The 24,332-nt window shown below is 55.5% G+C and overlaps 1 protein-coding gene across 1 annotated transcript in view; it reads left to right on the forward strand.

Moving 5' to 3' along the window:
* The first annotated feature begins 3,711 nt into the window (after positions 1 to 3,711).
* Positions 3,712 to 24,332, forward strand: part of LINGO1 (leucine rich repeat and Ig domain containing 1) — a 160,259-nt gene continuing 139,638 nt past the window's right edge. Inside the window, exons 1-2 of the mRNA XM_054837044.1 lie at positions 3,712 to 4,048; positions 18,528 to 18,700. The gene's annotated coding sequence lies outside the window, so the exon portion shown is untranslated. The remainder of the gene's footprint in view (positions 4,049 to 18,527; positions 18,701 to 24,332) is intronic.

The raw sequence follows: 24,332 nt of genomic DNA on the forward strand, positions 1-24,332 counted from the left end.
TAGGGGGGGTGCTGGAGTGGCACCCCCAGGCTCACACCTATGGGTCCGTCGGCATGGCAGGAGTAATTTGCAGCTCCATTAGTGCTCGGAGTCGGCACAGCGGCCCCGCAAAGTGTCCGTTTGATAAGAGGCAAGTTCCACTGAATAATGAGCAGTAATTGGATTTCAGGGTTAACCAGCTTGCAGCAAAAATAGAAAAGAGCGGAGAGCCATTGGATATTTCTGTTCTGGCTCATCAGACACTGGAGGTTTATCTCTGCTGAGAATAGCACAGGAGAGGTGAAGTTATTAGTGACCATCAGAGCATGGTGATACCATCTCCCTCTTGTGTTTAGTGGGATGAGTCTGTGCGTCCTCTGTGAGTTTCATTTAAGGCTACAGGAGTTTATAACCCCCCGCGGGAGAGCCCCGCACGTACGCCGCTGCAGGCAGCGGAGAGGAGAGAAATCAGCCCTCTTCAGCATGCAGGAGCACCCAACCTCTCTGCCCTCGGCCGGAGGGGAAGGCAGGAGCCGGTGGCCCCGGGGGAGCGGTCTGGGACGGCCAACGGTTGGGTGGACACACTCAGCGGGGACGAGGCAAGGTCTCCTGCCGGTGTCACCTCCCGCAGGTGACAATCTGGCACGGGGAAGGCCGGCACACGTGTGGCATCTGCCGTGCTTGCAGCTGCGGTTGCCCGCTTCGGGGCGGCATCGGTGCGGGTGGAGCGGGCGCTGGCGGCTGTGCCGGCCGCCGGGAGATGGTATTTGAGGCGCTGCACGCAACGGCGCCGGCCCGTCTTCCAGCGAGATTAATTCACGCTGGAAGCGGTGTGGAGAAGGGCTGTTAGCGTGGGGGGGATGGAGAGCCTGTCTTATAAGAGGAGACTGAAAGCCCTCGGTTTGCTTAGCCCAGCAAAGGGAAGGTGAAGCAGGGGTAGGATTACTCCCCATAAATACATCAAGCTAGTAAACACCAGGTACAGAAAGAAACCATTTAAGCTAAAAGACTGTGCTGGCACAAGAACAAATAGGTTTAAACTGGCTAATGTAGGCTGGAAATTAGGAGAGAGTTTTTAACCATGGGAGTTGAGAGACAGTTTTTAGCCATGGGAAGCAGAGGAGGAAAAATACCTCATTGCTTTCCAAATGGAGCTGGACCAGCGTGCGAAGGGAGCGGAAAGCCGGCTGCCTGCGACCGCAGGGGCCTGAAGTGGGACTCGGCAGGGTCCTGCCCGCTCCAGGCTCCTTCCAGGACGTGCTGGGCACATCGTGTACTGCCGGTGTCCCCTGAGGGTCCCCAGTTTCACCGGGCAGGGACATTCCTGCAGGCTGGGACAGCCGACGCCAGCCTCCCTCCGCCCTGGAAATGGCACACAGCTGAGACGCCAACGCCGGATTTCACCTCCTGCATCAAATTATTCTGAATTCTCTGTATATTCTAGGGCCTGCCTAAAGGATGGGTGAAGAATCTGCTGATGAGGACTCTAATCAGTTTTGAGAGCAGGTAATTTCTCAGCTAGAGATCATCTCCAAACAGGAAATCAGATTGAGGAGCTAGCTGCTTTATGCAGCACACCGTGGTGGACTAGAGCAAAGCTTATTGTAATAATAAGCAGAGCTGGAATAAGAAGATCATTACTAATATTATGCATTAATTACTTTACAATCCTCCTACCAGGTGGGTTTTCCTATCTCACTTCTCTCTAGTGTTAATGGCATAGGAATAATTCTAGACCCACTCCTGGCATCTGGGCAGGTTTTTGGGATGCTGTGCCTCCTTCCTGAAACCGGAGGAAAGACATTCCCTGCCTTCAGCGCGTTTTGAGTCTGGCACCGTGCCTGGGATTGTAGTAAAACACAAAGAGCATCTGATGGAAGCAACCACTGGATGGAGCCTCAAAGGTTGTAACAATCCCAGGTTTTGGTACAGATGGTGCTCGCTGATGAAAAACGCCAAGCGCGAAAGCAGTGAGCATCGGTACCGCAGCGGTAAGGTAAGGAGGGATGCTGCCTGCGCTCCTGCCACCAAACTGGGGCTGGGCAGCCGTGCCCGAGCACACCGCCCTGCTCCGTACCCTTGAGTGAGCTGCCTGCACCTCTGCCTGCTCCTGCCCCCGGCTCCAGCCTGCCCCTGCTGCGGTGGCTGCAGTTTCCTCGGGGCAGGGAGCGCCGGGCTCCCTCCCAGTGGGTGCGCAGCACTGAGCACCGCCGGCACCCTGGCCGATCGCCCACGGCCAGGGGCACATTCCCACCCCGGGCTGCACAGGCTGGGATGCTCTCTGAAACCTCACCAAACACACTGTTTCAGTCCGGCAAAATAAACAGAGATAAAGTAACCGTGTGAAGAGAATTCCAGTTTTGATTAAAAGCCATGGAGCTGCAAGCCTTGGCTCCCGCTTGAATAAGGGTGAGGATAATATTGACAGGAGAAAAGGAAAACATCTGATGATATTTGAAGTAAGAGGGTGGCAGGTTTGCAGGGGGCTCGCAGCTTGGCTTGTGAAAGGGAGCCCAGCACATCTTCCCTGGGTCCAGCGTGCCGAGCCCTCTGCGGCTCCTCTCCCTCCAGCCCTGGGAAGGGGGAGGCAAACCCGGCCAGGGGGATAAGATTAGATCTGGGAACAGAACAATGCACAATTCAATCATCTTGCAAACTTGCAAGAGAGCACCCCGAACGCCGCCTAGCAATGGGTTTTACGGATGAGTGCATGAACGTGTTCACAAAAACGGGGCCTGCGGAGAGGGCAAGGGCTGCTCAGGGAGCAGGCTGTGCCGTAGCTCCGTACGCCTTTCCCTAAGGATTATCGTCTCCTGCGCCGTGCGGCCCGTGCCGGGTGTACAGCCACGAGCGCCGCGTGTGTGCGGGACGTGGTGCAAACTGGTCTTGCAGAGCGATGGCTGAGAATGATTCTGCAAGGCCGGGGGGGCTGTTTGGGCACGGGGTGCAGCGGGGATCAAGGAGAGGGGCGCGGGCTGCCAGGCCCTGCAGAGCTGGCAGATTGGGTCCGTAATTTCCAGGCAGAGTTTTTTGCATGGCTGCTGAATGCACCGAGCACCAAGGAAGGCTACGGCTTCCCTTCGGACTTTGCTGAGATGTTACATGGATAAAATCTTCCTTGGAAAGCTCCTCCAGCAAGATGAAGGCTGTTCGTAGAGCTGTGCAGCTGGGGACAGCTTGTCCCAGTGTCCCCTGACTGCAGCGTGACTGGGGTTCACTGGGAAGGTGCAGGGCAGCGGATAAGCACAGCCAGGGATCCAGAAACATTTCCCCCCCAGCAACCCGGCAGCGATGCCAGCCTGGTGGGGATCTCTCACTGTCCCAAAATAACAGAGGGGGGGGGGTGGCTTTGTGTCCCGTTTGTTGGGGCTCAGCATCAGGGCTGGCTGTGCCCTGCACCAGGGACACGGCTGAGTCCCGACAGCTCGACGCACTGATGGCTGCAAAGGCAGCAAAGCTGCCATCAGTGCGTCGAGCTGTCGGGACTCAGCCGCATTGCATACCCAGCACCCATGGGAGCCCAAGGGAGGCCGGGGGGGGGGAAATGTGATGGACATCATGCATCCCCTGGCGGGGGGGGGGGTGTCAGGCAGCACCCCATCTCCCCCCCCCCCCCCTCCTGGCTATACGGACGCTCTCTCTTTAAAGCAATCCCGGCCGCTATTTGTCACCGGGGCCGGGAACAAGGAGGCGGGGGCGGGTGGGGGGCGCGGCGCCTGGGTACGGCGGCTGCTGCCGTTGCTGCCGTTGCTGCTGTTGCTGCTGCTGCTGCTGCTGCTGCTGCGGGAGGTGCCCGGCGCCGCGGCGGCGAGCGGAGCCTTGAACCGCGTTGCGCGGGGAGCGGCAAGAACCGCAAGCCCCGGGGTATGCGCTCGCCCCCGCCGCTGCCGTTGGAGCGGGGTGTGGGTAAGCGGGCGCGGAGGAGCGCGGAAGCAAACGGAGAGCGGCGGGGAGCGGGGCGGAGGAGCCCGGCCGAGCTCCGAGAGGCGGAGGATGCGCCGAGCCCCGCGGAGCCGAGCTCAGCTGCAACGCGGAGCAGCTCGCCCGGCCGCCGGCCCAGCCCTCGGAGGTAACGGCGGAGGAGGGGAGCGGGGAGCGGGGCAGCCGCATGGGGATGGGGCTGGAGGGATGGGGGGGGCACCCTGCCACCGCCCCGTGCTCCCTGGGGACCTGCGGCTCCTCAGGGCATCGCTCAGCAAGTGCTACCCGGCTCCCTCGCAGCGGGGCTGGGATGAGGGAAGGGCCCCCCCACTCCTCCCACCCCACCCCACTCTTTGGGGCAGGTAGGTGGGGGTCGCCGTGCTCTCAGCCCCATCGGCCCACCGCCCGAGCTGCTGGAGGCCCAGCCCGGAGGGATGGCAGATGCTCAGTGCCAACCTCAAAACCGCTGCGATCGAAGCTCGGCTTTGAGGTTCGATGCATCCAGTAACCTCAGGCAGCGCGCACGGGAGATGGGCAGAGCTCGGCGCGGGGCTGCCTTGCTGCCGGCAGGCCGGCTGCTCGCCTGCCTTGCCACCCATTCCCCGAAACCGGCCAACTTTGGGCTGACTCCATGGGGCACCTGGCTCCCAGTAGTGGTGGGTGCAATGGGAGCCAGTCCCTGCCTTGGGCGGCTTAGGCTTGAGCTAGAGGAGATGAGAAGGGTGCCTGGACCATCATGGCTGGACCTCTAGGGACCAACGGCTCAATGACGGACGATAACCCAGATTTAGCAACAAGAGGGGTTCGATTTGATCCCAGATCTTATTCAATCTTATTCACCAGATGATCTGCCCTGCTAGGGAAGCTGCCTGCATGCGTCTTACGTCTTGCCCAGCTTCCCTGCCAAATTAGGGCAAATTGCAAAGCTGTCCCCTTGCCCCCCCATCCATGTCTCTGTTGAGAAACTGAGTCTCATCTCATGTTCCTCGGCTTGTACAGGAGCAACCCACCCCAACAGTGACCGGGGGGGCCCCAGGGCTCTCCTTTTATCTGCTGCGCTGCTAAGAGAGGAGAGAGAGGGGTTTAATTATCCTCAAGTGTCAGTTCAAGATAAATCTGCTGGGACACAGCTCTTGGCAGGTGCGAAATAACAGGACGTTTTCATGCATGGGAGGCTGAGCTGAGAACGGTTCAGCAGTTTAATTGGCGGCTCCTAGGAAGGGTTCATACCAGGGTACAGAAAATGGGACGGTGCAGGCTCCAGCAGCGATCCTGGCGCTACAGCTGTGGCAGAGGGAAGATGGATGCTGAAAGCTAAGAGCTTGCTCCGGTGCGTTGGTTCGGGGGCTTGGCGCAGAGCGGGTGCTCTGGGCTGGTAGCACAATCTTAGGTCGATGCCGTTCTCCGAGGGGCTGATGCTTTTCCAGCATCGTCTCGTTTCTGCTGATCTTTTCAGTCGGTTCCCGAGGGACTCCTTGCAGGGCCATCAGGAGATGTGCCCTGTTTTATGGGGTACTCGGGGAGCCAAGAATGAAGGAACCAGGGCACTCCAGAGCTGTCTTCTAGGCATGTAAGGTGGGATGGCCTCAGGCTTTATCGAACAGCTTCTCTTCCCTCCTTCTGCCAAAATCCCTGAAATGCTTTACAGGAGCTCTCGAGATAAGCGTTTGAAGAATTTCGGTTCTCTGACTCCATGGGGAAAAGCTTGTTTCCTCTCCGAACGGCTGCAGCAGGGGAGCTCGGCACCCACGGGGGATGTTCCTGCCCTGCCACGGCTGCAGTGCTGGGATGCGTGGAGCATCTGTCTCCTCGTCTCCCGTCCCGCCCGTGCCGTGGTCATTGGCCCCTGGAGCTGGATTCAGATCAGAGAACGGAAGCTCCTCCAGCTGTAGCATCCCACTGTGGCCATATCACTGCCATGAAATGAGGCCTCTCTGCAGCCAGACCCTACTACGTGTTGGTCTGGGACACACCAGCAGGATGAAGGAGGACATAATATTCTCTTTTATTGTTCATCCAGATGTGCTGAGCTTTTACATGTCCTCCTTCCTCAGCCTTCCCAGGGGTGGCACAGGACAGATATTTTAAAGAACGGTGTCCCCCATCCCTGCTGACTCGTTGGAGGGGATGTGGATACGCGGAGCTGGTGCCGCTGCTTTTCTGGATGAAGCTGTGGTGGTGTGTTGTTACTGTAGTTATGTTCCTAGTTTTAGGGTCCAAGATAATGACTTAGCCGTACTTCATTTCGGTGCTGGGTGGAAGAAGTCAGCCCTGGTGCAGTTCCCGCCGGCATGTAACAGCAGCTGGCGTTAGAGGTCTGGAGTTGGTCCTGACGACCGTCAGTTCTGGCTCCTCTTGCTTATGGCTGTCATCTGTTGCTGACACTGTAAGATGTTCAGTAAATGTTCTTGTAAGACGGTGAGTTTTGTAGGTGCGTAGATACGGTGTGTTCAGGAAGACCCGCTTACTAGACGTCATCTCAGCACCGTCCCCTTTCCGTTTGTGTTCGCTGTGACTGCCACCATTTCGCTTGCAGCCGTGCTCCAGTCCTGCCAGAGTCGCATCCCTCCTTTGCAAATCCATATTAGTGAAACTTGCAGGTTGCTTTTTGGGTTCGAACCTCGTTGATGCTCCTGGTGCTGATCCCCGTGGCCTGCGTGGTGCTGATGCTGATGTGGGATAGCTGGGTATCTGCCCAGGGGTGGCAGGGCCGAGGACAGCTCTGAGAAGAGGCTTTCTGTCCCTTGCTGTAGTTATATCTGTGCCTGAGTCTCTGACAAAGCCGTTTTGGAGGTGTGAGGCAGAGACTCTTCCTCACCTCTCATTAGAGGTCAAGTTGCCATGAGATGGGTGGACTGAGTGAGAGCAAAATCCACGCTTTATTTCTGCTGCAACAAGCTTTTGATGCCACCTGTGACAGGAGCATATTTAGACTTGATGTATATCCCCCGCCTTGACTTTGGGCTTCGGATCAAGGCGTAAGAGCTTTTGACACATGCACATACAATAAAGGAAAAAAAATAAATAAATTAAACCCACAATCTTCAAAATGTTTGCAAATCCAAGAGCTTATCCTCACCCCGGGTGGGCAAAATTAACCAAGGGTAGGATCAGTAAATCATAGAATCAGCCACTTTCATCATCGAACACGAGGCAGCTGGGAGCGCAGCTGGCACAAAGCAACGTAACCACACCGAGTCTTTGTGGGGATGCTCGGGATCCGGCGACGCAGGGGTTTTGTTTTTTTTTTCCTTTAATACCATTGCAGCAAGTGGCTTGGGAACCAGCAGGGCTCCCAGCAACACGTGGTCAGCATTGGGCCTCAGAGGGGTGGGATTAAGAAAAAAAGGCTATCTGAGGTACCAAGGGCATCCACTGGACATGGGGTCGGTGGGACGGACAGTGGCTGACTCGGGACCAAATGGGTCCCTTGTCAAAGCAGTCTGATAACTTCTCCCTCCTCATCACTCAGTTTTTGGTTGAACACTCAGACTTTTAGCCCGGGGAAGAGATTTAAACCATCCCTGCAAAGCTGAGAACATCCCACCTGGAGATGGGCACAGCAATGCCAACAATCCTAACCATAAAGGGGCTGGTTGTCCAGCATCCCACCGCTTTAGCCACTCTCCTACCTCCACTTAACATCAAAGCCCATCACCAGCGAGGCTGGGCTCTGCTGCCGAGCCATGCCTGTCACCTCTCGGTGCTCTCGAGGGAGCGGAGCCGTACGGTGAGGTGGGATCAGGCCGCCCTGGCATATCAGCATTGGTGGTGCACGACATCTCGAGGCAGCCTTCACCGCGGCTGACCATACGTGGGGCACGTGTCGGCAGCAGCGGGAAGAAGACGGGCTGGCATCTGGCCTTCAAATCCGTCCTTCTGCTGTGACGAAAGCAAACTCGGAGCGGGCAGAAGCAGGGCAGGTGGCATCTCCCTCACCTATGCTCGCATTGAGCCAGGCTGACGTGTGCCCCGCGGGCAGCAGCGAGCCCAGGCTCTCCTGAGGCAAGGTACGAGTGGAGGAAGACGGCACAGGTCTCATTAAAATCAGCGGGGACTCAGAAACCCAGCGCACAGGGAGCGCTGCAAGTGTTTGACGGTTTGGGTTTTTTTTCCAGTGTCTTTGGATCTGGGACGTCGGCCGGAGCGGCGGCAGCTCCCGAGTACCCTGGCGGTGTCGGAGGTTGGGGTCAGGCCAGTCCATCTGGAGTTTCATGGCATTATCTCTTAAACGCCTTTAACTACAATAGGATGGCCTGACTGATTGGATTGTGCTCTGTAATTAATTAGCTGGGTGCGCTGTACATGAAGGAGCTACAGTGGGAAGAGAGGGGGAACCTGCCAGTGAGAGCCGTTCGGCTTTAAATGGCCATTTCTCATTAAACCAGTGTCGTGCGGCATTAGTCACCGGGCACAGGGGGCCATTTCCAGTGTCCCGGCCCTTTTCTGGGACACTAATTGCATTTTTGCTGCCCGACCGTTCCCCCAGAGCTCGATGTGCTGCACCCCACTTCCACCCGGCCTCGGGGACTCACACCTGGGGGTGCTGAGGGGGTGCCCCCTCTCCTCAGAAAGCCCCTGCAAGCGGTGTAGGACTGTGCAGCCCTGCCAGGGCCCGTGGGCTGCTCCCCGCTCCTCCGGCCATGCATTAGCTCCAGCTCCTTTGTCTGCTTTTAGCATCCATTTGTATCTTTAAACAGAAAGCATCCCTCTTAGGTTAATTGTTTCTTTTTTTTTTTTTTTGTTTCTCTTTCTCCTTTGTGTTTACTGTGGGGATTAATAAGGAACTGCAGCGTAAGGGAAATATGCAAAGTTTATTGTTTAATTGAGGAAAACACTGCTGGGCCGGGCCCGGCCTGGCTGGTGCTGGGCCGGGGGCAGGGAGAGCACCCGGTGCCCGGGGAGCCGTGGGGCCTGTGGCCTCCCGGCCGGCCCTGACAGGAACCGTGCCTTGTCCCCACAGCCTGTACTGCCCGGTGAGTCTGCTCAGCTCCTTGCTGTCCCTGTGGCTCTACCTGGGTCAAATATTTCAAGTTTTTTGCTATTTTTTTTTTTTAAAGGGGCTGCTTTCTGGGCATGTGGGTGAAGCCTGGGGGTGGCTGGGCGCGCCTGGCTCTAGGCCCGTTTGTGCAGCTCTCCTTCCTGGATCCTTCCCTGACAGGAAGGGCCTTGGCGGCCTTAACCGTAGCGTGAGGGCAGGACGTGGCCTCACAGGATGAGCTGTGTACCCCGCTGATATTGTGGGCAGAGGGGTGTCCCCTGCCAGGCCCGGGCAGGGGTGGCTCCGGGGTGATGGCCACCCGGGGCACCGTTCAGCCCTGCTGCTGGGTGCTGGTGCGGGTGGAGCAGAGCTGCCTCTGCCCTGGGTGCCTCCACCCCTTGTTGGAGGTGTCGTCTGTAAAGTGAAATCTGCTTTCTGCTCCAGCATCCCGGTCCCCGCTGTGGGGACAGCAGGTTCGTCCCACGGTGCTGGGCCCGTCTGACTGATCCACGGCTCCGTCTTCAGCTCCCGGGTTCCTCTGGTGCCTGTTTGGAAAGCGGCAAGCTGGGGCGTTCGCTGCTGACCGGCACATCTCTGCTTTTTGCAAAATTTCAAGCTGGCTTGTGACAGGGAAGCTGATACTCTGCCTGCAGATGTCCCCTGGCATCAAAATGGTCCCTCCGCCTCTTAAATCTTGTTTTGCCTGCGTTCGCCTTTCCCCTCCCGCAAGCATAGGAAAGCTTTGCCGTACAACCCTGGGTGCAGCTGGGGAGCGCGACCCGTGCCTCCCTGGGAACTCTTATCAAACAATGCTTATCAAACATCCCTTATCCAGCAGCCCGCCGTGTGTCCGGGGGGGGTCTGGGATGGGGTCTCCCCAGGCTGCTGCGGGCCAGGGGCTCCCCGATGGTGCGAGGAGGCTGGGGCGGGGAAGAGAGCAGGGTCGGCATCGCCGCCAAGCCGAAGAAGAAGAGTTGTAGTGCCCTCTGCACCAAAGGCTGATAAATCTTGGAGGGAAAAAAAAAAACAACCCAAAGAAAAAAAAACCAACAAAAAAAAGGCATGTGCCAGCCTAGCTTAACCCACAAAGGAAAACCACGTCATTTAAAAAAAAAAGCTTTTAAAAATAGATTTTTTAGCAGAGAATGCCACTCAGGAGAGTCAATGAGCTCTGTTTCAAGAGTTGGGAAACAAAACGCTCTAGGAGCTGTGAAACGAAACCTCTCATTTTCAAACTCTCCAAGTGTCAGGTGCGGCTCCTCGAGCTCCATGTTTTTCTAGCCGGCTGTGCCGGATCCAGCCTGGCTGTACTGGCGCTGGCTGCTCTCAGTGGCTGCTGCTTGCTGGAAACAGGGAATTCACCATTTTGGTGAAGGGGAGAAGCTGTGGCTCGGGTCTGTGTTACATCTTGCCTTGGTTTCCCACTCGCCGGCGGGGCCGAAGGGGAGGTGGTGAGCCCCACGGAGCATCCCTGAATTTTTATTTTTTTTTAATTGGCTAAGAAGCCCTCTCATTTGCTTCGCCTCTGACTAATGAGGCGCATCTCACTTTGACAATGTGTCACAAGCAATAAATTTCTTGGGAGCTGCTGGGCTGCAGGGATGCCCTCGTGCTCCTGCCTGGGCTCGCCCTCCTCCACGTTGCCCTGCGCCACTGGCTTTTGCCCCAACCTAGCCCTTGAGCATCTTCCCGGAGAAGGAGAGGAGGGTTGGGGTGAAAACATCTGGGTGTGAAAGATCCTATGGATGACATTTTTTCCCATCAAAAATGCATTTTTATTGGGAGATTTTGCAGCGACAGGTCTCCTTTGGTGAGAAGGGGTAGGTCTCCAATAGGAAAATCTAGATGGATCCATGATTTTCAAAGCATTCCCCATGGGAAGGCAATTCTGGCTTTAGCAGAAGTGTCCTGGTCGCTCCAGGGAGGTGCGGAGACTAAATCCTCCTTCCCTACCCATCTCGCCGTGGTCGGGCCATGAGGTGCAGTGACAGGGGCTGGAGCAGCCGTGCTGGGACCCTGGCTCTGGAGGGTGACATCCTTGTGCGTAGTAAGAGCGTATGGTATAGGTATCGTATGGTATAGGTATCGTAGGGTATAGGTATTGTATGGTGCTCATATAGGTGAGAAGGCTGGGGGCTGCCACCCCGGGGCAGAGATGCTCAGCCCCATCTGGCTGTGCAGGAAGGGGTCAGATGTCTGAAGGTGCGGACACCTTTGTGCTGTCACCTCTTGTGAGGTGACACTAACCTTCCCTCTCCCGGTGTCGTTAAGGGACTGCTCAAGGTTTCTAATCATTGATGGGAAGCACCAACTATTAACAATGCTTCTCTTTGTATTCTTGATGGATTCTCTTTAAGCATTGCTCTTAGTGGCTCTCCACTGTTAGCTTTTGTTTTCTCCTCAATAGCTTGTCTAATAAACGCCATTATCGTGGGCACAAATCTACTTCATGTCTCAATTCCACTTGGCAAGAGTTGGTAATAACAGCGCAACAGCATCCTTTGAAAAGGGGCTCTGTCACCAGCAGCCGCGGATGCCGCTTCGCTTCCCACACCTGTCCCCAGAGCAGATAAAGACGAGGGGAAGATGCGTGGCCAGAAAGCAAAAGGGGCATCTGCTTGATAAATTGGATGTCTAAGTGGTGCTGGCAGCAGTCACTGCCGGGGATCAGGGCAGCATGGCCCCTGCCACCCTGGTAATTAGAGGAGATGTGCTTATGGCCTGAGATCCTTCCTAATTCCAGCAGATTGGAGGGGAAAAATGGTGGTGAAGGGTGATGGCTTGTCAGGGACAGAGATCAGAAGTATTTCTTAGAGCTTGGAGGAGCTTCTTATCTATGGCCAAATAAAGCTGTTGCCTCCCAGTCTAAATCTGGGCCTGGAAAGGCTTTAACTGGTAGGTGCTGGGGTGCTTACTGGGTTTTGGGTCAGCCTGCGGGTCCATAGATGGACGTATTAAGGTGACTCCGTGTTTCATCTGAGGGCAGCGTGCTTCCGAGGGCATTTAAACCCACCGAGACCTGACCCTGATGCCAGTGCTGCCGCGACTCTTGCTTGTTACCGTCCCTCCTGAGCGAGCAGCCGCAGCGGAGAGTGAATGGTGTTTTAATTGAGTCAAAGCTTATTTCTGCCGGGCCAGGGGGAGCTCGGCTGCTGCGTTGTCAGAGCTTCCCAAGGAGGACTTCCCATGCTCAGGGAAAGGGGACCAGCAGCAGGAGCACGCTGCCCAGGGTCTGCTCTGAGCTCTCAGCTGTCCCGTTGCTGGATGTCTGACTGCCTCCAAGATCTGTCCCCTCCCTGAGTTTTAAATATTTTATCCTCTCGGTACCTACTGCATGAAATAATTGTTTTAAAAGGCATTTTCTTTTGCTTTTTTTTTTTTCCTTACTCATTTCTTGCATTTTAAAATGTACTCGCCATGTGTGCAGCGCTCAGACGTGCTCTCGGCTTCCCCCCAAATGTAATTGCTTTAAAACTGCTGATAGCTGGTGAAAGCAATTTTCTCTACATCACGGAAGACTCCAGCTCCTCTCATCCTTCACGCGAGCCTTTACAGCTGCTGTCCCCCAACCTTGCCTTCTTTCTGCCGCTGTGCAATGCTCAGCACCTAGGCTTGCGGTACCTCTGCTTTCCGGGATGATGCTCTCGCTTTTCCAGGGGAAGAGGCTTGAGCGGGCGCATGGTGAGGGACCTCTCTGTGGGGAATGACTAGCTTCTTTTGAGCTTCTGCTGCTGCCACGTCTCCCTGGCTGGCTGGGTATCTACCCATGCCAGGCGTGTGCTCGCCTCAGTTTTACAGCTCCACCGCCCACGCATTTAACATGCTCTTTCTGTTTGCAGGACGTGTTGGGCTTTCAAAAGCATTAATGATGGAAAATAAATTGGAATCTGAGAGAAATAATCTTTAGGCATTCTCTGTAGGCCTCGTCTTGCCTTGCCTTCCTCAGCCATGTTGAAGGCTGCGGCTGGAGGGGAATATAAATGAGGAGGAGCCCCAGGTCCCTCTGATCTGTTGTGATGCCTTTTGCTCAGTGGGTCTCGCTGCAGGGAGCCTGCCCGCCTGCTGGTGCTGATAAACCTAAGGGGGTCTCGAGGGGGTGGAAGTGATGAGGCGTTGCTGGATCTTCTCAGAGGGCTTGCAGTCCTGAGTCAAAGAAGGTCAGAGAGCTTGGGGCATGCCAAGGCTTCTGAGGGTCTGTGCCCTGCTCGGGTGGCTTTAGTAGCATCCTGGCTCGGGGCAGTGTTTGTCTGTGCCTCTTTGGTTCTGCACCAACCTGTCCTGGGGAACCAGGACCTTGTGTCAGGGACCCACCTTGCAGATGGAGTTAGGTGGCAGGTAAATGCACCTAAACGTGCTCTGTGCACGCTCCAGCTGTAGCGTTCCCTGAGAGACCTCAGGGTGGTGGGTGTTCTCCTACTGAGACCCCATCAGGTGTCGGTCTCCTGCTTGGAGTGGAAGATGGGATCCCCCCCAGGACCACTGCCCTCAGAACCATCAGGGGATTGGTAGGTGATGGGGGCAGGATGTTTCCTGCCTGAACCTCAGTTTAAGCCTAAAAAGAATGAGATCCGCTTGTGTCTGAAAGCCAAGGGCTTTGGCAGGAGCAGATTTGGACGCGTGGAGGAGTGTCTGCCCCTCTCTCACAAACAGTCCCTGCGTGAAGTGTGACTTCCCGTGACTGGATAATGAACGGCACGGCGGGTTGTTCAGATGGGAACACGGTAAAGAAAATCCTACCAAGTTGTCAGAGCTGACATTTTCACGGCAGCTTTTGGAGGTTCCCTCTCCTCCTTCCCCCATGCTTCCCATGCTGGAGAGAGGGTGCTGGTCACCCTTGGGATGTCCCAACTGAGGCCAGCAGCATCTCTGGAGGCACCCAAATGTCTTGGATGGGCACCCTCACAGCAGGACAGGGTACAGCGGCTTTGTCAGCGTCAAAACATTCGGTCCTTGGAGGAGAGCCAGTGTGCCAGAAAACCTGCTCATTTGTCCTGCTCCTGCAAAAGAAACGTGGAGCTGGCACGGACCATGACTCCATGGAGAGCCATACCTCACGCCGGCCTCCAGCGAGAGGCTGTTCAGGCACTGCTGCCTATCTTAGCCTGGCCCCTGGGCTGCTCTTGGACGTGAACCAGCCTTACAACGAAAGCTTTTTCTATGTCTGTCTGTTTTCTGAGCATCAATTTAATGTCTGGAAAATCCTGTTGTAGTGGAGCCCAGAGCACTTCAAATATGCCTGGGGAGAGGACGGATGCTCTGTAGGGACCCTGCGTATGCCAGGCGGGGAGAGAAACCCAGCCGGCCTCCACGGACAGCTGCCCAATCGGGGGGTTGAGCCTCACGCTTGCAGCTGGAAGAGCTGAGGTCTGGAGGCTGTATTGCTGAACAGGATTTCACTTGAAATTTGGACAGAAATTGTAGGTTTTTGGCGACTCTAGTGCTCGCACGGAGGGCGGGTTGTCTCCTTCTTTCTCCGTTTAAATGGAGAGACACCCAGATGTCTCCAGCTCAAAACCAACTGAATTGAGACTTTCTGCCCATTTTCCAAGGGACTGGGCTTGGTGTGGTGAGGGGAATACCAGGGTTTGTTCCCACAGCATGGATGCCCCTTGCTGGGAGAGCCTGGCACAGTACGTATATGTCCTCCCAGCCTCAGACCTTTTGGAGATGTCTAGATGATGAGCTAGGAGTTTGGGCAGGGAGGTTGCACGGGTCTGAAACCTGCTGCGATCCTCACGTTGGCACGATGAGTGGTGCTTGTACATCCATCCCTTCTGGGGCTGGATGATGCTGATGGCTTTCAGCTCCCCCCGAAGCCAGAGTCACGGCCATCTGGCTGCTCTGAGGTGCTCCGTGTCTCCCCAAAGTTGGGACTTCTTGCAGCGCTATCCTCCCAGTCACATAGTTATGTGCTGTCTTAATAGTGTCAAGCTCTGAATGAGCTCGGGCAATTTGCTGTATAAAGCAACGCACTAAATATGTCAACACTCAGTGCATGTTTTTAATATAATATTTCAGATTGTTTTGAAAGAAGCCAAGATCCTTCTTTCCCTCTTCATTAGGAACGTTTTATGTGAAAAGAGATGAACAATAGAGAGAGTTTGCCAGAGAGAAAGCTTTCTCAAGTATTTGTTGCTGCTGAGAAATCAGCTGCTTTTTACAAAAAAAAAAACCCCTCAGTGCATAACTACCAGGGCAATTAAGCAGTGCTTAAGCTGCCAAGGAAGGTTGTAGGATCGGCTTTGGTGGAGATGTTGAAGGCCAGGCTTGACCATAGCCATCGGGCATGCTTTAGGCACAGTAAATCCCTGTTCTCCAAGGGGGAATGGACTAAATAACCCACCAGCAGCTCCCAGCCACCCAGGAGTTTTAGAAATACAGTCGGAGCTGATCTGGCAGGAGCACTTCCAGGCTGGAGGAGTGAGCGGGGTTGTGAATTTTGTACTGTTTCAGCCCAGAAATTATGGCTTTGGCTTTCAACTTGCTTCTCAGCAGGACCAGGGGTGGGTTCTGTCCTGGTCTCCAGCTGGGAGACTTGGTCTCCTGCCATGGAAAGGGTAAGGCCTCCTGCCTGGCTGCTTGCAATGCTCTGTTCTGGCTGATGCTAGCCAAAAGAAAAAAAAACAACAACCAAACCCAAAAAATCCCACTGCAATACTTTCATCAGGGAAACTGGGTTCTTGTTTCTCCTCCAGAGAGTTTTTCTTTTGTCGCAAGTTGGAGGAAACTTCCAGAGAACTCAGAACTTTCCTCTTCAGCAAGGACAAACCTGGGGAGATGATGTGAGGGAGCCGTTCCCCAAAGCCCCCGCCAGCCCTGGCTCTCCTTCCATCAGGCCTCCCCAGCCATGGCCCCACGGTGGCGGTCTGAGATGATTTCCTCATGAAATGGAAGGAAGCCAAAGAGCCTGGATCCTTCCCATCACGGAATAAACCTGTCTGAAAGCCAGGGAGCTCCAGCCTCATTAGCTGGGGTGGGTGGCACCGGGGTGGTGGACCCTGGAGAGGGATTTGAGAGAAGAGGGTGATCTCACTGCCAGGATCAGCCCAGGAGAAATGCTCCAGACAGGAGAGCATGCAGATGTTGGCATGATAGCCAGCTGTGCAGGGATGCTGGCTGTGCCGGGATGCTCTGACCCAGGGCAGGGCAGGAGGGGACACGACGTGGCTCTGAGGTGGGACCTGGCACGTTGTGCGTGTGCTCTCCGCGAGATGCTGCTGGGGGTTAGGGGAGGCCCTGGGAGAAGCATCCCTGGGGATGCTGCTGCCCGTCGCTGCTTGGTGCAGGCAGCTGCGGCACCATCCCTTCCTGCACCCAGGACAGGCAGGATTTGGTTTTTCTTCACCTCCTGGTAATCCTGCTCAAATATTCTTCCTGCAGATCTGGTTTGGTTTTTTTTTTTCCCCTGCTCCTAAATGGAGTGTTTAAGCTTATTCTTTTCTTTTCTGTGAAAGAGGCAGTAAATCCTTTATCCTGCCTGGCTATTTCTATGCGCGTATTTTCTCATTGTGCTCTAGCTTGTCAGCTGTGTCAAAGCCCGGAAACCTTGGCCTCTGTTGGACTCCAGACTTGGATTTCTCTGTATTTAACAACACAGGCTCTCTTGGACTAACAGTTCTTTTCTCTCCCCTTGGTGTCTTTTTTTTTTTTTTTTTTTTAAATACCTGGTTAAAAAAAGCCCTGACAAAAGGGAGCAAGCAGAGAGGTAATGGTCTGTTGGGTTCATCCCCAGCACCAGCCTGCCAGCGCCGGCAAGGAGTGAAAACTGGGGTGTCCTCCTGCCCCCCACCCCATGCCTCTGGGGTGCCAGGGCTGCCCTGGGGAAGGGGTACCCCCCCACAGTCCCCCCCAGACAAGGGAGCTTTCCAGAGATTAGCTTGGGATCGGGGGTACCTAATGCTCGGGCAGTGGATCTGGTGAGCACAAAGGCAGGATTGCGGCGTGCGGGGGGATTAGCCGGGGGGAGGCGGGTGGCTTTCGGTGTGCCGGGGACATGTGCCAGCTCCGGCCGTGGTGCCCGCTCCTGGGAGCAAACCTGGGGTGTCTCCATGGGGGAGATCTGATGGAGGGACAGACAGACAGACAGCCGTGCTCATGGCTGGGGACAGGATGGCCTGGCTGTGATGCTGCTGATGGCTGCAGGTGGCACTTGGGATGGTCAGTGCCCCCCGTTCCCTGGGGCCAGCTCCACCAGCTCCGCTTTGCAGCCATGCTGGAGCCTCGGGAACGCTGTGGCAGCTTACCACGCCGGGCAGCGCGGGTGTTTGTGCGAGAACAAAGGAATAAACAATGGAAACTGTGATTAATTAACGCAGCTAATTAGCAGCGCGCTTGGCCTGGACTGGAGCTTGGTAAGGTGCCAAGATCAGAGGAGAAGCCAGAGGAGTGACTGTGGTGGGAGCCTCTTTGGGGAGTGAGTGGGGAAGGGGAGAGGATGCTTTCCCACTACCACTTTGCAACGTGCCTGTGCTGGGAGCTGGGATTGGGGAAATCACTGCCGACAGGCAGCTATCGCCGTCCCCAGCAGCATCCTTCCGTTCCCCGGTGCTGCCTTTGCCGAGACATCGCGTCCCTCAGTCACGATCAGCATCAGGAGCTGGGTGTTAGACTCTCCTGTGCTCCAGTGCTGCCAGTGTTAATTACCGAACCCTCATTAGGGTCGGTGGAGTCGTTTTCCCCGCAGAATAGGATCCTCCTCGCTCGCCTTCCCCTACACAGTAGGGCCGTCTTATTCTTTGCTCTCCATTTCCAAATTAGCGCGAGGACCACGATCAGCAAACAAATTTGCAGCAAGCACGTGGCGGGCTTGGAGATTTGGAAGAATCCTTGGCAAATATTTGCCAGCTTCTACCGTGAACCTCGCAGATACTTTTCATGACCGAGAGACTCTGAGCGTAACTGGCAACTTGGGATAGGATGCCAAACCTCGGTTTGGGGATGGATGCTAAAAAATACCTAAGCTAACACTTGCTTCCATCCCTCCTCCTTCCTGTCCTCTCGCTGTGCAGCATCAGGATATCTTAAGATGTGATACACTTGACTGCAGCCATTGCGGCATCACATCATTCCCATTAAAAGGTGGCTGCGGCTAAATACCATTTGCTCAGCAAGGTCTAAAGCGATGCCCTTCGGAGTAATTGGGAGACACGGCCCCTTTTCTGAGGACCGGAGAGTCTATTTTTCAAGGCGCCATCGCTTTATTATTAATTTGTTAAACACTGACTGCTCAAAACTGTTTCAGACGCAAAAAGAGGATGTGAGCTCTGCCTTGGGGACCTCGCCGCTAAATAAATGTATTAAATCAAACCCTTGCTGGAGAGGATAGTGCTGCATGCAAAGGTGAAGCTGGTTAGAGGAGAGGGAAGGTGCCACCTCCTCCATCAGGAAAGGATCTCGCTTCTCTTTCAGCACTGAAGTTGGGAGGAGCGCTCGCAGATCAGCAGGTCAAGGACCTGCTTTCTTTAGTATTTCCAAGGTGGCAGTGAGACCTCTTGACTTGGGAGCAGAGAGGGAAAAAAAGTCAATATTTAAAGTTCTTCACTTTCCTAACTTTCAAGTCGAACTTGCTGTGGGGTTGGGTTTGCTCGGTGGGCGCTCGAGGCCGCGTGTTCCCAGCCTGACGTCTCCTGTGCCTTCTCGCCCGCAGCCCCCTGCGCCCGGGAGCCATGAGCCGCCTTCAGCACCCGCAGAGCCACCGGAGCAGCCCCCTGACCGCAGCCCCTCAGTGCTGTTAGGCTTCCCCGCTCCCCCAGGAAGGTGCCCGTCGCTGGCAGGGAGAACCAGCTGTGCCCGCACCCAGCCTCTCGCATCCCTCCCAAGGTAAGGACCGCATCTTTTCTGTCTGTAAAAAGCAAGGGGTTTACAAATGCAAGTGAAAGCCGGGTTATTTCTGGTGGCGTTGCATCTCCTGCCTTGCCTGGGTGGGCACCGTGCCCGGGGCAGCATGCACGGCTGCCTGTCTGCAGCCTGCTCCTCTCCCCCGGGCTTGCCGGGAGGGCGAGGTGCTGGGTGAGGGGCAAGAACTGCCCTTGTCTTGCAATTAAAAGGTGATTTTGAAGGTGGGGGGTAGCTCCTGATGTAACCCATTGCTTGCAGACCGTATCCTATCTGTGAATTTGCTCGTAGTTTTTGAAGGTAGCCTGGGCTGCTGCAAGGAGCTGGGCTTGGGCGGGACTGGCACCTTGTGAATGCCTTGGCTTTCCCTGATATACTTCCGAGGATAATTGTCTATAATTTGCCTTTTAATGATGCTCTGGAGGCTTCCCAAGCACGCGCCGCCTTTCCTCCCACTGTAAAAGGCCTTTGGGGTATTTTGGAGGCTTCCTGTGGAGAGGAGCGAGGGGGGGGTGTTTGGGAGGGGGCTGAGCCCCTGTCTCAGTGAAACACCTCATCCGCCCTTTGCAGTTTGCAGTAGGGTGGTTTATTTAGGGTTAAAGAAGTAGAGCTTGGTGTGCAGAGAGTGAGCTGGGGCTGAGGCCGATGAGGGGCTAACCGCCCTCCCGATGGGTGCGATATCAGTATTCATGCCTGAGGAGTGGAAATCAGGTTTAGAAACCAAAAACTCGATTTCTGGGATTGTTGTGGGTTTTGAGGTTTTTGGCCTCTTGTTTTCAGGCTGCTCCTTGCAAACAGAGGCATCAGCTGTGTGCGGGAACATATGGGAATCATGACTTGTCCATGCATGCAATCCCTGCGCCCGCGGAGCTGGGGCCTGGAGGAAGATGTGGATGTCACCAACTTATGGCAGGGTGGGCGAGGACACAAGACCCTTGTTTTGAGAGGTCTGCGAGAGGGTCACAGCAGCCCCAGTGAGCTAAAACATAAGCCAGAGCTGGGATCTGGCTTGTCTTGGCTCCCTTTGGGAGCTCCCTGCCTGCACCTCTGGAGCTGGGATCAACTGGGATGCTCCAGCCGAGGGAAGCAGGGGCTGGTTAGCGCTGCTGAGGCTGACATCCTCGGCCATAAATATCCAGCCTGTTCTAATCCTCCCGGTAGCTCCAGCACTGCTGTTTTCCTAAGAGTTATTTGACTCTTTGTGTTGCACTTCTCAGACAAATGGCTTTTAAATAAAACCCTCTGCTAACTCGTTAGGCCTCCTGTCCAGGTCACTTCCTGCATGGGTGATTTATAGGGCTGCTTTTAACATTTTATTAACTTTAAATCGCCGGAGCCAGTCAATCAGAGTCTATCCCATTAGCGGTGGTGAGTGGCAGCCCCGGGCATCAGGCTTTCCTGCAGCCTCCCTCACTTCTGGGGCGACCACAGGGCGAGAGATGGGAAAGAACAGGAGGAGGATTCAGATAAGGAGGAATAGATCGGGGACGGATAAGTGAATCGCATAAGGGTTAAGGAGATAATGGGGCTTGTGATTGTATATGGGGAGCTGGCTTATCTCCTGCCGCTGGTACGTGTTTTGTCGGCTGCATCCCCTGCAGCGTGTGCTGGACCGTGTAGCGATGGGTGAGAAGGATCAGGGCTTGGTAAGGAGGTGGCTGCTCCACCCTGGGCAGGATGTGCCTGTATTAAACCCCTCCTGTAGCAACGCTGGAGACAGAGCCTTCCTCCATGCATGTGTGCATGCACAAGCCCCTTTAGGTCCTGGCATCCCATCCGATCCAGCGGGCTGCTCCCGGGGAGCTTTGAATCCAGTTCCTTACCATCTCAAACCCTCCTCTGCAGCTCCTTCCCCCTTTGAGGACAGCCAGCTCTGGACAGTCCCTAGCGGCGGGGTGAGCGGGGCTGGGCCCAGCACCGGCACATAGGATGCCGGGTGCTGAGCGAGCAGAGACTGCTCCAGCTGGGAAATCCAAACGAAACAGAGATCGTAAGTGATGTAAGGCTGCAGCAGCAGCTTTGATTATCTCTAGTTTTGTTGCTGCTCTCCCCCCGTGCCCCGTCTTTGTTCCACCCATGCTCAGAGATGTTATTCAGTGGAGTTTTCCAGCTCTTGGTAACAGGGGAAAAAAAAAACCCTGAACTCCTGCACAACCAGAGCTAATGAGCTCTCTCTGGAAATAAAAGCATCCTGAGGACAGCCTTGCCATACAGAACAGCCCGTTCTCTGTGGCTGCTCTGGCCACCGCCTCCAAGCCATGGCCCAGCGCGGGGCTGTTGGGAGCTGAGCGGAGCTGTCACCTCCCATCCTTCCCCCCAGCCATTGCTCATGTGAGGCATCGAGAAAGCCGAGCCGTGGTTTGCTCCTCTGGCAGAGCTCTGCTGCGGGGACGGGGATTTGGGAGCGTTTGCCTGACACCCTGACGCAGAGCCCATCCCCTCGGGCATGCTCGCAGGGCACGGCGAGGGGGGGACACGAGTCCCCACAGGCCAGGACCAGTTTTAACTGGCTTGGAAAGGGATTTTTGGGTAAGGCCCTGGCTCCCATCACCAGCTGGGTGGATGGGTGTAAGGAGGTGGGCCCGCCGCAGCACTGCATGTCTGCAGGGAGAGCAGACCTGCAGTCCCCGAGGGCTGTTGAGATTGTCAGGCGTATGGCCAGGAGGGAATTTATCTTGCAGCAAAGCCGGCACCTGAAAGCCATCGCTTCTGATGTGCCCATGATTTGCTGAAACCTGCATCTCCTTTGTCGTATTTCTGTCTGTCTCTGCCTCAAATCCCAGAGCAAAGACTGAGAACTTGCTCGCAGAGAGGAGCAGGGGGGGTTTTTTCTCCACCTTTAAATATTTATTCTGAGCTCTCAAGATATGCACGCTGTGATCCGGGGAGCCTGCCTGCGTGCTGGCAGTGCCTCCTCTATGGCAGAGGGGGGGCTGGCTGCCCTTCCCTCTGGGGAGCACAGGCAGAGCCTGCCCCCTCCTCCTGCTGCTGCCCTGTGCAAGAACTGGGTCCGAGAGGATTGACGTGGGGTGTTCACCTCTTCCCATGCACGTGCTCGTGGGAGAACAAAGCCCAAGGCCCAGTGAAGTGCTGCGCAAAGAAGGCACGGGGTTGTAAGCTGCCTGTTTGGGGAAGGGGCTGAGACAGAGGTAAAAGCAGCCTGACCCATCCAGCGAGCTCCATCGCTGGGGTGGCGCATCCCAAATGGCACCAAGCCGTCTGTACCCTGCCTGACTTTCCCGGTCCCCGGCAGCACGCAGAGCTGCCGCTGGAGGTTTTCCCTCTTGTCTTTGCAGCCTGTCCCGGGCTCTCAAGGTCATGCAGGTAACCGGAGTGATGCCGCCAGCCCTGGCTTTGCAGCCTGAGCTGCCGTGCTGCGCTCAGCTGCGGGTTTGGTCCTCCATCCCTTTCACTTTTTTTGCTCTACTTTTCCAAACCTTCCTGCTGCCACCGCTTGGGTACACAGATTTAATTCAGGGAGAGCAGCCCCGTGCCGCTGGGATACATGTGCCCAGCATGCCGATGAGGAGCGGTGGCTCTGCCCTGGGATGTGCTGGGCACCGAGGGGCTGTGCCAGAGCACAGCCACGCTGCAGACGTGGTCCTGTGGGTCCCTCCGAAAGGAGAGATGGAGTCCCAGCTGGCTCCAACCACCACTCTCCAAGCACGTCCCTGGAAGCTGGTTGTCCCGCAGAGCTGGGTCACCTCTGGCTCTGCCGTAAGGGTGCCTGGACAGAGGGAGAACGGTTTTTTGCACCTTCTCGCCGTAGCTCAAGTACGGTGGTGTTTAACTTCTAGGAGAAAGGCTGGGAGCAGATTTCTCAGCAGCTCTGCAAGGGATGGGAGGATGTCTGCCTTTCCAGGTGAGCACACAAATTGCTACCTCTGCCTCCAGCTGCTGCAGCCCAGGCGGCCCGCTCAGCAGCTGGCACTCACTGGCATAGAGGCTTGTTCCCAGTCCCCCCCGGCGGTGCCAGCCACGGGCTCCCCAGGACCCGTAAGCGTGTGGGCGCTGATGCAGAAAATCCTCTGCAGAGGCCTAGGATTGGATGGCAGGTGCAGCTCTGCCGGGAGATGCCTTGAAACCAGCCCGTAGCCAAAGGCAAGAGGAGGCAGAGACGACAATAGCTGATAGAGTGGTTTGTTGGGGTTTTTTTAAGGAGAAATAAATGCAAGCCTGCTCACTGGTACAGTGAGGAGAGCTAAACTCCAGTAAGCTGCAAAGTGATGAGGTTGGGACCATGGCGGTGGTTCCCTGGCTTGCGCTTCCCACGCCTGCCTGCCCTCTGCCTGTACCCACCACGAGCTGGCAGCAGGACCAGCCCTCTCAACTCTCACTGAATTTCAGACCAGAACAGCCTCGTTAGCAGGAAAAGTTTCCCCGAGAGAAGTTACTGAGGCTGTAAGAGGTGCAATTATCTCTCTCTTCTGCTATTGCAACTGTGGGCACTGAAGTTTACTGCTCTTACACCGTGTCATGGCAGAGCTCTTGTGCACAGGCGGGTGCTGCCAGGAGGAAAAGTTAAATTATAGCAAGGACATTTTTGGGAAAGAAGCTCTTGTTAGCAGTTTGTTCCTGCTTGGTTGTCTCATTGGGTCAGAGCCGTTGCGCCCGTGCGGAGCAATGCCAGCCCCTGCCTGTCTCTTCCCTCCTGCCTGCGTGAGGCTTGGTGGCTGCGAGCGCTGCTGCATGTCGGGCTCCTGCTCTGCCCATGCCCCCTCCTCCTCGCAGTGTCACCCCTTGCCCAGGGCTGCAACACCCTGGGACTCCCTGGCTCCAGTGGGATTATCCACTGAGCAGGAGGAGACAGTGCCAGAAGTGTCTCCTGGGAGTGAAAAGACGAGGTCTGAGACTTATAAGAAATAATTCGTTAAGATTCGAGCTTATTCAGTCATCGGTCATTTGACCTAACAAAACCCCATGGCACCCCACAAGCCGTGGCGAAAGCTCCCAGAGCACACGCAGGGCAAGTTTGCAGCCGGATGTTGCAATAACTTACTGGTGAATGGTTGGGATAAGTCATATTTCATAAAATTGGCCAGGAAAAAGATTGCTGTTTAATTCTTTTTAATCAACAATGGTGAGCAGTGTGTCTTGGTTCAAGCCAGACTAACTTTTAGAGTGATTCATGGATTTTTCCATGGGAAATAAAGTCACCTTTGTGGGGATTGCTGGTATGCGGGGTGCCTGCTTTCCTTCATGAGTAATTCCCCCCCGAAAGCACCGAGGTGTGGAAAAATGATGAACTTCTCTGCGGGAACTGCAGGGGGGACTTGAGAGGGAGGAAGGGTGTGCTTGGCTCTACCACCGCAGCCATGACTGTATCCTTTTGAAGAGCACCGCAGGAGGTGGGAGAGTGGGAATTTCACCGCCAGAAATGCTGAAGGAGGCGAATCTCGGGGAAAAAAGAGCGGAGCTGAGATGTCTGTGCATGCCGTCCTGGGCTTTGCTAAGTGAGGTCAGTTGGGACCAGCTGATGCTCCCCCTTGCAAGGTGCTGCAGCACTCCTCTGCCAAAGCAAACACCCGAGGAGAAGCGTGTCCCAGCATCGTTCATTTCTATTTAATTTGGCTTTTCTTTATTTCCAGCACCTTGACTTTTTGCTGGAAACCGGCCA

Source organism: Grus americana, chromosome 10 (assembly GCF_028858705.1).
Source record: "Grus americana isolate bGruAme1 chromosome 10, bGruAme1.mat, whole genome shotgun sequence".
Taxonomy (NCBI): Eukaryota; Metazoa; Chordata; class Aves; order Gruiformes; family Gruidae; genus Grus; species Grus americana.